Genomic DNA, 11,082 nt, shown 5'->3' on the forward strand with positions numbered 1-11,082 from the left:
TTTCTCTACCATCCAGTGCCTATTTCGATCAGTCCTTTGATTTTGTAGAACCTTTTTTCACTCAATTCAACAGCGTAGGCAATTACCTTCCCTTTTTTCAAAAAATATGACTACTTAATTCTCAACTAGGCTTTGCATTAAAGGTGACAAAGCGTCTCGCTAAATACTAAACATGGCGAATGCTTACTGGATGATATTTCTATTTTAGTACCGCAAAAAATCTCTACTACTCGATCTGCCACATCCTTTATGAGTTCATTTCCATACTTCGTTCGGGAATAAAACCAATCATTTTCACCTTTTGCTGGTCTTCTGATATACAAAGAATCAGATCTTTCTTCGCCTCTTTCTCGGCTTCTCTTCACAGACTGCGGTGCAGATAAAAAACAGTGGCATTCCTAAGCTGTGAGAGGATGTCTTCTTTGTTAAGTCAAGATCTTGGGTCCAGATATCGTCCTGTTCTTTTATACTCACCAAGCTGATGTCCTTCTTGACCAAAGTTGGCCTTTCCCATAGTACTAGTAAACCATCTCTAAACAAACTATTTGTTACAAAGTCGAGTATACAAATTTTTTCCTTCCCGTACAGGACAAAACTTTTAAGCAGCTAGAATTATCCCAAGCTGAGGGATCTCAAAATGCGACTCTTCAAAAAGCATTGAAGGACGTTTCTTTAATTATGTGGCCTTCGGCGGATTCGACATAGGTCGAACACCTACAAATTTATTTAGGAGTGTTTTTAAACTCTTCGCAGCAAAAAACACCAGCCCTGTAATCAAAAGCCATGAAGTCGTCCGGTAATGAACATATTCTGTCGTCTGAGTTGGACCATTTCTAACCATTGTCGAGAAAGTATATATGTAAGTATTATACACCGGTTACCTCATCGGTCATACGAGTAACCGAGTGTGGTAAAGTGAACCACACAGTAGTAGTATGCATCTGTATGCCTTGGTTTTGAGAGAATGCGTAAACATAGGAGCCCGTACAGCATAGGTGAAGACACTACGCAGGATACACGAATACGCTTGCTGCTTTTCTGACCATCAACGTTGGGAAGCACTCTGGACATACAGCTGCCTACTTTGGACGCCTTTTGCCAGTCGTCTATGATTACTCACAGGTACTTTACTTGGCTTTATCAACCCTGCTTCGGTTTTGTCTTGGTGAAAATATAAACTCGCCTCTGATATTCAAGTTCAATTTTTTTTTTAAATCGCTGAATCGGCTCTGAACTGAAGAGCTAGGTCATCTGCGAAGCTTACGAGCTTTTCACCCGCATAGAAAGGTCGAAGACTCCATTGTACATGACGTTGCACAAGATGGGTCCCAGCACGAAACCTTGTGGAACATCCGATGCGATGGGGAACTTTTCGCTGCCAAATTCAGTGCCATACAGAAGGGTTCTGTTTGCAAAATAGTTTCGAATCATACGCATGATGTAGTGTGGAACTGACATTCTTTGAATCGATTGTATAATGCAGCTCCAGCTTGCATTAAAGGAATTTTTGATGGCCAGTGTTATTAGTGCGCAATATTTCGTGGGCCCTTCTTTTCACCCTATATAGACTGAGTTGATGGCGATGCCACTAGATTTAATGCGTATAGTGTTAATCGCCCTTTGCGAAAACCGAATTGGTACGGGGATAATCCGGGGACTGTAGAGCTGTTAAGAGGAATCGAGTTGGTGTACGCTCTAGAGCTGGTTCGCGGAATAACTTAAACGAATTGTAAATTTTGACAACTGTTCAATTTTTCGCAATTTTCTCTTCCTTATTTTCGTTCTTTACTGTGAGTACCCACCACGTGGCGAATATTTATTAAGTTACTGAGTCATCTTTTTTTTTTATACGTGAGTCTGAGCATGGGACTAACTGCTGGGAGTCAGCTGGATAGCTCCGCTCAGTGATGAGTTACCCATATCTAATAGTGACTTTGGCTGTCACGTCTGCAATAATGGGAAAGCTTATCAGTAACGATTAAGAAGAATGGACGGCACAAGGGTCTCCAAGTAGAAGTCGATAGAATGCATATATTCGCAGGCGGTTCAAAAACAGCAGATGGCGTAGGAACAGGTGTCTATTGCAAAGAGTTAGAAATAAAAAGTCGTTCAAACTACCAAACTTCTGCAGCACATCGCATGCGATTGTCCAGTGCTGAAAAATTTGCATCTAAACTGCTTTGGGAAGCGTTCCATAGTAACCTCGAGAAAGCAACAAAGGAATGGTTCAACAAAGTCCTAACATTTGCTAACAAGTTTTCATGGATTTTTGGTATAGAGCCAGCCATTCAAAATTAATGGTCGTTTTAACTGGTAACACTATGGACGAAAATAGCTGTGTAAGTGAGGCTTTTACTAGCCAGCCAGCCAGTTCTACCTGACCTACCTATTATCCAGATAATTCACTTATACTTTCTGCTTTTTTATTTGTTCTATAAGTATTCACTTATCTGATATTTGCACAAAATACGAACTTAGCCTGAGTTGAAGAAAAGTAGAAAAATCTAGACTTCATCAAATGCTCTACAAAAATATGCACATGACCTTCCTTAATATAAATAATTTTGCCTTCGCCTACTTTCAGGCGTTCTAAAGCACACTCATATGCTAACTTTCGACTAAAATCTAACAAACAATTTTTTCATAGCTCGCTCTGTGCGTCTACACCCCGTTCAATAGCAACACTTCGCACCCCAGTTACTGACGACACTCATTCTTCATCTAATCTTCACACCTCGCGCACCATTTTGTACGAGGCTAAGTAGCTAATAAATTTTGAAGCACTGCTACTGTAGCAGCATACACTTAGGCGTTTTTAAGTGCCTAAGCGGGCAATCAACTGGCAGGTTTACGGATGAAGTGCAGCAATGAGGTGTGTGAGAATGAGCGCTAGAAGTCGAAGGGGTGTTGAGAAAATGGTATTAGAAGCACTCATTGACTAGGCAACTTTGTTCAATGTCAACGTGTTCACGCGTTCGCTAAATGACAATTTTATTCTTGTACCCGCTTTGTCAGCGAAAAATTTCCCACTTAGCTAAGCTTTAGAGGTCTATGCGACGATTATTCTTTCACTTCACATTTCATTTTTCTTCGTTGCTTGCTATTCTACTACTTTTGCTTGCTTTCGACTACTTTTTTTCAGCTACTTCCTCGATGTTCTTAAATTTTTTTCTTTTTATGCTACTCACCGCGCCATTGACGACAACATCACAGTGTACATTTAATGAGCTCTCTGGGGCTAGCCGCCCACTCGTGTACAACCAGACATACACACACACACACACACACACACACACGAAAAACAGTTGCACAAATTGCCCATAAAAGTGTCGCTTAATGTTTGCGTTTGTGTCCGTGGGTGGGTGGGGTTGTGTGTGTGTGTGTGAGCCAATGTGCTTGTTAAATTGCAATTCTAGGCGCGTCGCGTCTTCATCATCTGCAGGTCCATATGTATGCGGCTATACATACATATGTTTGTGGCTATATTTGCACGACGTCTACGTCTACGTCAGCGTCGTCTTCTGTCATCTTTGTCACCGTAGCGCCATCTAGACGATAAATGTATTTGCCTCACTGCTTGCCTGCCTGCCTGCCTGCCTGCCTGCCTGCTTGCCATTCAAAGCCTGTCAGCTGGGTTGCGCCTGCGGCTGTACGTTGCAAGCTGGGCACGCCTTCGTAATCATTTTTGGCGTTGACACTTGACACTCTCGGGATGCGGCAGCACATGGCAGTTATACTACGTATGTACGTATGTTTATTTGTATATATGTAAGTATGTAGTATGTGAGTTTGTACGCTTGTGTGATACATTTATTTGGCCATGTTGCCGTACGCTTGCGTCGTCTTGCTGCTATCGAAATTTGTTGCACGAATTTGTGTTGACTCACATTTTCATGATTCCTCTTCAATTTGGTACATTACACTTTAGCCTCCAGAATTTGGAAAACCTTTTTTTTTCGGCTCACATTTTTTTCTGCTCCCCAATTTCTTCCATCCACATCGTACGTCGACTTACTCTGTTGACATTGGCATTCGCGTTTTTTTTTAATTTTTTTTTTATTTTAGTTTTCATTGTTTTTATTGCTGTTGTTGTGGGTGTTGACTCTGACTTTGAAAAATTTGTTGTCACACTCACATACATATGTGTTATTCACCGCTGGCCTTAGTCATCTCCTCCGTGTCTTTGCCAAAATAAACGTACTTAGCTACATACATATGTACATACCTTGCTTGCCACATTCCTCTTACGCTTTCGCTCTATACTTACCAGCTTTCTAGCGAGCGCCTTTTCTCGGCCCAGGCCTCTGCTCTTGATCGCATATCGATATGAACCTGGCGGCTATGTTATTTCCGCATCCTTCTTCTTAGCTGCTGCGTTGGCTTCTGCTTTCGTCGTTCACCGCTCGCTAGCTGACTTTCACGGCATTCTTATTCTTGCCACGCTTGCTGCAACAATTTTTTCTAACTTCTCATTTTTCTTATTTTTTTTTGCTATTTTCCTTGGCTCAAGTTGTTTGCTGTTTGCTGTTTGCTGACTGTAGCCTGCCCACTTCTAGCGTAATTGATTTGTGTGCGTTTAATGGTGCCGCATTTTGTTGCAATAAATTATGTTGTTATTTTTTAAGCTTTACTACTATTGTTGTATTGTTGCTGACGTTTGTGGTAATTTTTATAATGAAAATGTTGAAAAATGTTTGCGAAAATTGCCAAAGCTCCATTCACTGCAAGTGGCGAAAAGCAGGCGAAGAATAAAGATTTTTATAATTTGTTTTTTGCTCTCGCCTTTTCAATGACTTTCTCAACTTCATTTCTTCATATGCATTCTAATTTTCAGCTTCTGCCCTTCTGTTCAACTTAAATTGTATGAAAATTATGGTTAAAGTGGTAATAATCATAATCGTTGCAACAGCATTGCTGGTAATTTATTAAAAGTCAACAGCCAGAAAGTCGCAGATGTAGGCAAAAATGCCAGCGCCTTAATCCTTTGTATTCGGAAAATTTATGATAGCGACGCGGTGATAGCTAAAAAAGAAATTGCAATTTTTCTTTAGCTAGGATTTTGCAACTTAACAATCTGAATGCTTTAAGTCAAGATAACTAATGTTTGAGGACAAGTTTGCTTGGTGTTTTGAGTTAAGAGCGGTCCATGCTATTTTTATTTATAGTAATTAAAGCTAAGTATCCTGGTTGGATTTGGCGGTAACGAAGCCGCCTATCCATTTTATAACATTAAACAATGCATTTAAATATTAACGATTGAGATATAACATGAGGGCAGTAAACCATAAACGAGGTCTATGTACTGAATTTCAACAGTATGGGGGTAGCCACTATGTATTTCGAATAAAAAAAGATGAAAACGTGGCAAAACGCCGGTGCCAGGAATGGTTTGCTTGATTCCGTTGCGGAAATTTTGATGTAAAGGATACACCTCCTCTGGTCGGCCAGTCACTGGAAAAATTCGATGCAATAATGCAAATTGTTGAGCAAGACCGACAAGTAAACTGTTAGAAAATAGCGGGTGACAACTACATGGCATTCCAAACTGTCATCCAAAGAGCAAACTGCCCAGAGAAGGTCATTGTTTGGGTGCCAGAAGAACTAACGCAAATATGCACGAACACAAACGATGACGGCTAAAGACCGTTGATCTGCCACCAAACACTTCAAAGCCCAGGACTTTCGGCAAATGTGGCTATGTTGAGAATTTTTTGGAGGGATTGGAAGATAATTGCCCATTGCACCAACTTCTAAACCGTGACGAAATGATATATTTGGTCATTACTGTGCACAACTCAAAGAAGTCAATAAAGTGACACCCGAATTTGCCAACAGAAAATGAGTTGTGTTCCATTAAGCCATCTCTGATGACTCGGAATAATTGGCCCAACTATGTTAGGTAATTTTATTGCATCCACCGTATAGCCTGTACCTTGCACAGTCTGACTTTTCCACTAAGAAAAGAGTCATCTAAATATATATATTCTTCTCAACAAAAGGTTTGGTAATTATCGAGGCCGAAAGCAAAAGATGTGATCGTAACTAAATGTCGTTCGCGCAGTTTTGTTCCTAAGAACGCTTAAAACACCAAATCGAAATGAGAACAAAATCTTCGGGAATATTTTCACCTAAACGAAAGTGAGAATAAAACTGTCGAGAACGTTCTCAATGGGAGTTATATAAGAACAAAAACCTTTCTAAGAGAACAAAATAAGAACAAGAGTCTTCGGAACGTTTTAGCAAAGAACGAAACGGGAACAAAGGTCTAAATGCAAGTGTCATGCGATTTGTAGATTTGTACAGATTTGTACGTACATATTTTATATTTGAATATTAAAATAAAAACAAATTCATCCTAGCGGATTTCGAGCATATTTGTTAATAAAAATTACCCAAATTAAAAAAAAAAAAATGTTTTCCTTAAAACGCTCGATTTTGGCCAATTTATTTAAAACTTGTATGTACAAAAGAAAAACTAATTTGCCAGAGCACTTCAAAGTCTCTATATAGAAGCAAATGTTTCGCACCATTTTTGCAACAGAAAAGGAAACGAATTAATTTATTAGTAAGTTTAAAGTTCTTTCCGCATGTTTTGTAAATCGCGTCATTACTTTATTCAAAGTAAGCATTTTAGTGAACCTCTAAAATTTACAATTAACCAAATTTGAGTATGGCATCGATACGAAAACGTAAGACGTATTTTACTCCGAAAGGAAGCATTCAATATCACAAATAATTGCTCTCAAAGATCTGAATCACCCTATAGTTTACTATGCTATTAAAAATTGGCATATCGTATATCGCTGACAATTGGGGTTTGACCACTTCGTGATTAATATGATTAAATTTGTCTGCATATCGTTTAAAAAATTGCTTCGCAACTATACTCAGATCTTCTCATTAAAAACTTATCAAAGTCTAACCACAAAGATACATAACAAAACACTTCCACCATTCAAACTAAAGCAAATGTTGCAAGCGATTTAAGCCTCCATTTTGTAACCAATTCTTGCTGCTTTACAAAATAATCTTCACACCAACACCACCCATCAAATGAAAAACGCGGGATATATCCTGCCATTGCCAAACTTTCCGAATACCCATTTTTCACAGAGCGAATTTCATTTCATTTTTCCGCCGCACATCTGTTGACGTTTGTCGGCCCATTTCGTGGGTCCGACGCGTGGCTGGCTGGTTGGCTGGCTGGTTGGCTGGCTATTCATTGTGGACAGATAAAGTTGCGGCATAAAGCACAGAAAAAACGCAGCAAATGGACGTAGGACTTTTAATTCGCGCCAGCAATAACACTTAAAAAATGGGAGCAGGAAGAAAAAAAAAACAAATGGACGACTGAAATGGTGTTAAAACCTCAGCAACATTTCCTCATACAAATACATATGCACAAACGCATAATTGAGTATGAACATACACATAGATATAGTTATGTACATACCTACGTACATATGTTTCTATTTATTCGTGAATAGACGATGGTGTTAGACTTTTATTACTGTGCCGTTGCCGCTGCCGTATGATAGCTGAAATGGCCCGGTGTTGTGTCGAGCTGCTGCTATTATTTTTGTTGTTGTTGCAACAATGATGATGAAGTGTTTAGATGGCCGCAATAATGGTTGGACGAGGCAACAAAATGGGTAACAATGCGCCAAATGGCATTGACAAAAAATGAACGAAAGCGGGGAAAAAAGCGCACAAAAAAGTGTGAATAACTGGCGAAAAAACTGCAAGCAACTTGAATCCAAACTGCCACCGCTGCTGCTGCCGAAAAGGGTGTAAAATAGTTTTTCGCTTATACGACTATGCTGCGTAAATGTTTATCGCTTTGTTGTTGCTATTGTTGTGCGAAAATGCCACCACCACACACAATGCAGCCAACGTTGATTGTGTAGTCGCCGCTGCCGTTGTATTCGCTGCAAGCATTTCCGCCATGAAATTTTCATATTTTTCCACCATTTTGCCGTCAAGCTAGCTACCAGTTTCCCTCCATAACACTGAGTGCAAGCGTTGGGTGAGGGAATAATGCAAATTTCGGCGTGTCGTTGGCGGTAACTACAATATATAGCAAAAGTTTATCGCACTTCGCAGCACACACACACATCGCCACACATAAATTCACATCTCTCGCATTTGTTATACAGAAATGTATGAGCCAGCCGCATGCCTTGCATTGTTGGCGTTGATGAAATAAAAAAAATATATATATATATGTACGTTACGAAAAATATTATGATTTCAGTGATGAAACACAAAAAAAAAAAAATTTTTGAAAAATGTGAAAAAGCATCTCATCTAGCGCGGGCCGTGCAAAAAAAGCTGCGCATGCTGCAACCAACCAACAGCAACCGCACAATGACAGTAGTTAACATTTCAAGGATGTCGTCCATTGTAAATTCAAGTCCATAACCCCAAAAAGGCACGACAACAATACTTGTCTGGTGCAAAAGTTTTCTTCAAAACTAAAAAAAAAAACTAAAAAAATATGAGATAAAATAAAATTAAGTGAAATATGTGAAAATGAAATGAAAATCCGCCAGGCATAAGGACAAATGAAAAATGGTCTATCATAGATGCTAAATGGTGAAAAAAGCTACTAAGTGACATTGTGTAGAAGGTTAATGTGTCTCTAGAATTGCGCGGTGTATTTTAATTTGTTTCTGAAAGCACGAGTAGAAACCATTAACCATTTTTTTTATCTTCGTTTACCGAGCTCATGTCATAAAATAAAGAGACGTAAATTTGGGAAACACAAAGGCGTTACATTATTATCAATTTACATGTTTATCGATAAATTAATTTGTATTATCGTTACCACGTAACTCATCGTTAATAATTTTAGCATTTTTATCCAAATTTTTATCGATATTTTAATAAGGTTCTCCGACAATTTATCCCTACATTATTTCGAAAACTTATCGACAACAAATTTTTCGATAATAAGTTTGTATAAATATCGCTAACTAGGAGTGCCAGTTGCTGTCGAAATTCGACCATTTTTCTAGTCTATCATGGCACGTTCTTTACAAAATTACTTACCGGGAAATGTCATGCATTGGTTCTACAATTAAAATCACAATTTTCTATACCTTTTAAGGTCGTTGGAAGACTTTGGAAGGAAGGAATCTCGGAATTGACCCGATACATTTCAGTTTCTCGATAAATTTCTATAATTTGAGATATATCAATAATTTTACGAATTTCGATAAGTTTCGATAACTTTGCGTTTCTAGGGTTCATAAAATTTCGATTGCCTAGAAATTTATACATCTCGATAACTCGATTAACTTTGGATACTTGTATAAATTTTGATAACTCGGTTAATTTTGATAGCTCCATATTTTTCGAAAGCTATCGACAAAATGCGTGAGCTCTTTACACTCTGGTAACACGATAAAATGCGATAATTCGATAAACTTATACAACCTTGAAATTTCGATAACCCGATATACTTTGAAAATTCCAAAACCTTTGATTCGATAAATCGACAAACTAAAGTAAATCAGTAAATATCGATAAGTGGATAAGTTGAAAAAAACTCGATGCATTACGGTAACTCGCTAAATTTCGTTAACTGTCTAAATAATACTAGTTGAATAAATATCGATAACTTGGTAAATTTCGTTTCACTTGACAAATTTCGATATACCCATAAATTTATATGGCTTGATAACTATCCGTAAACTTTGAAAACTAATTTTTACTCTCTATAAATAGTCAAGTCAATTCAATAAACATTTATCAGTTTGAATAATTCGATACTTTGCGACAACTCAGTAAACATGGATAACAGGATATGTATCCTTCGATAACTATAAACTTCAATGATTTGATGAATTTCGGTCACTTGATAACTTTCATCAACTAAATTTGTATTATTATCAACCATTTTCAATAAACTGTTACCCTTTCAGTTACCCTAATTCGTATGTATTTCCCATTGTGTTCATTTTCGTTTTTATCTTTAATTTTACCTTCGCTTTTTTGTCTTAATCGTTATCAGTTATTTCTTCATTATCACATTTGTCTTAATTGCAAAGTTTAGTTCTAAATACGATGTAAACCAAGTGCGAAAATAATTCAAATTGAACAAGGTGCAACAACAATTTTCAAACGACGATTTTGGCCGTAATTTTCAACCAAATTGTTGACTTGGCCTCGGTTTCTCTAATAAAGGCCACCCATATTAATTTTAAATTAATATCTATAATATACCGACATCGGCCTGTAACAATTTTATTATATGTATAGATAATATTCTTCATAACCAAAATTTTTAATTTGCAATGGAAGCAAGTTGTTGAATTTTATTTAAATAAAAATAATTTGCGAATAAGTTAGTGGAATAATGAATTTTCAAGTAGGCATTTTTTTTCGTTCTAGTTCAGGGGACCTCGAAGTAATGCGCTGTGCTTATTGTCATATTAGCACATTTACTGTATGCGTCCTAGGATAGATTAGGTTCAGACGGCGTAAATGGAATGTTTCATACCTTCACTTGGAGACATAGTGGTCCTTGTTTGAGAGAGACACAATTTTCCTTAACCGGGTGTACCTATATATATATATATATATATATTTCGCTGCTAGGCAACACCAAATGACTCCATAAATGCATCCCTGTATGATTAGCTTTAATTGAGTTGAGTGGTGAGGAACGAATTAAATCGTAACGGTCCTTTGTCTAAGAAAAAATGTCACGAACGGTTTCCCGAAATCGGCGAATGTCCCAGAAAACATCGATTCTGCGTGAATCATTCGGTATAATAATTCTCTGAGGTCTCAAGCATATTTCCTCCACTAATTGGGGCGAATGAATGCAGATATCTGTTGTGGAGCAAGCGTCTTTCTATATCAACAAGCTGCTTCAAAACCTATCCTAATAGAGGCCTGAGCACTGCGCGTAAATCTGGCCATGTAAAAAGAGCTCAAATGAAAGGACTAAGGCAGACGGTATTAGCAATATGTTGTATTGTACGTGGAAAGCTTCAGCTCTGTATAGAGAAGGTAGCTCTACCAAACTGCTGAGGAAGTTATGCTTGGTTGATTTAACGTTAGGAAAGGTAAGTA

At 37.9% G+C, this 11,082-nt stretch overlaps 1 protein-coding gene across 1 annotated transcript in view; it reads left to right on the forward strand.

Annotated features, from left to right (window-relative positions):
* Nucleotides 1-11,082, forward strand: part of LOC118735729 (discoidin domain-containing receptor 2) — a 532,634-nt gene that overhangs the window by 108,815 nt on the left and 412,737 nt on the right. The window lies entirely within an intron of this gene.

Source organism: Rhagoletis pomonella, unplaced genomic scaffold, assembly GCF_013731165.1.
Source record: "Rhagoletis pomonella isolate Grant_MI unplaced genomic scaffold, Rhpom_1.0 Rhpom_scaffold_00003, whole genome shotgun sequence".
Classification (NCBI taxonomy): domain Eukaryota; kingdom Metazoa; phylum Arthropoda; class Insecta; order Diptera; family Tephritidae; genus Rhagoletis; species Rhagoletis pomonella.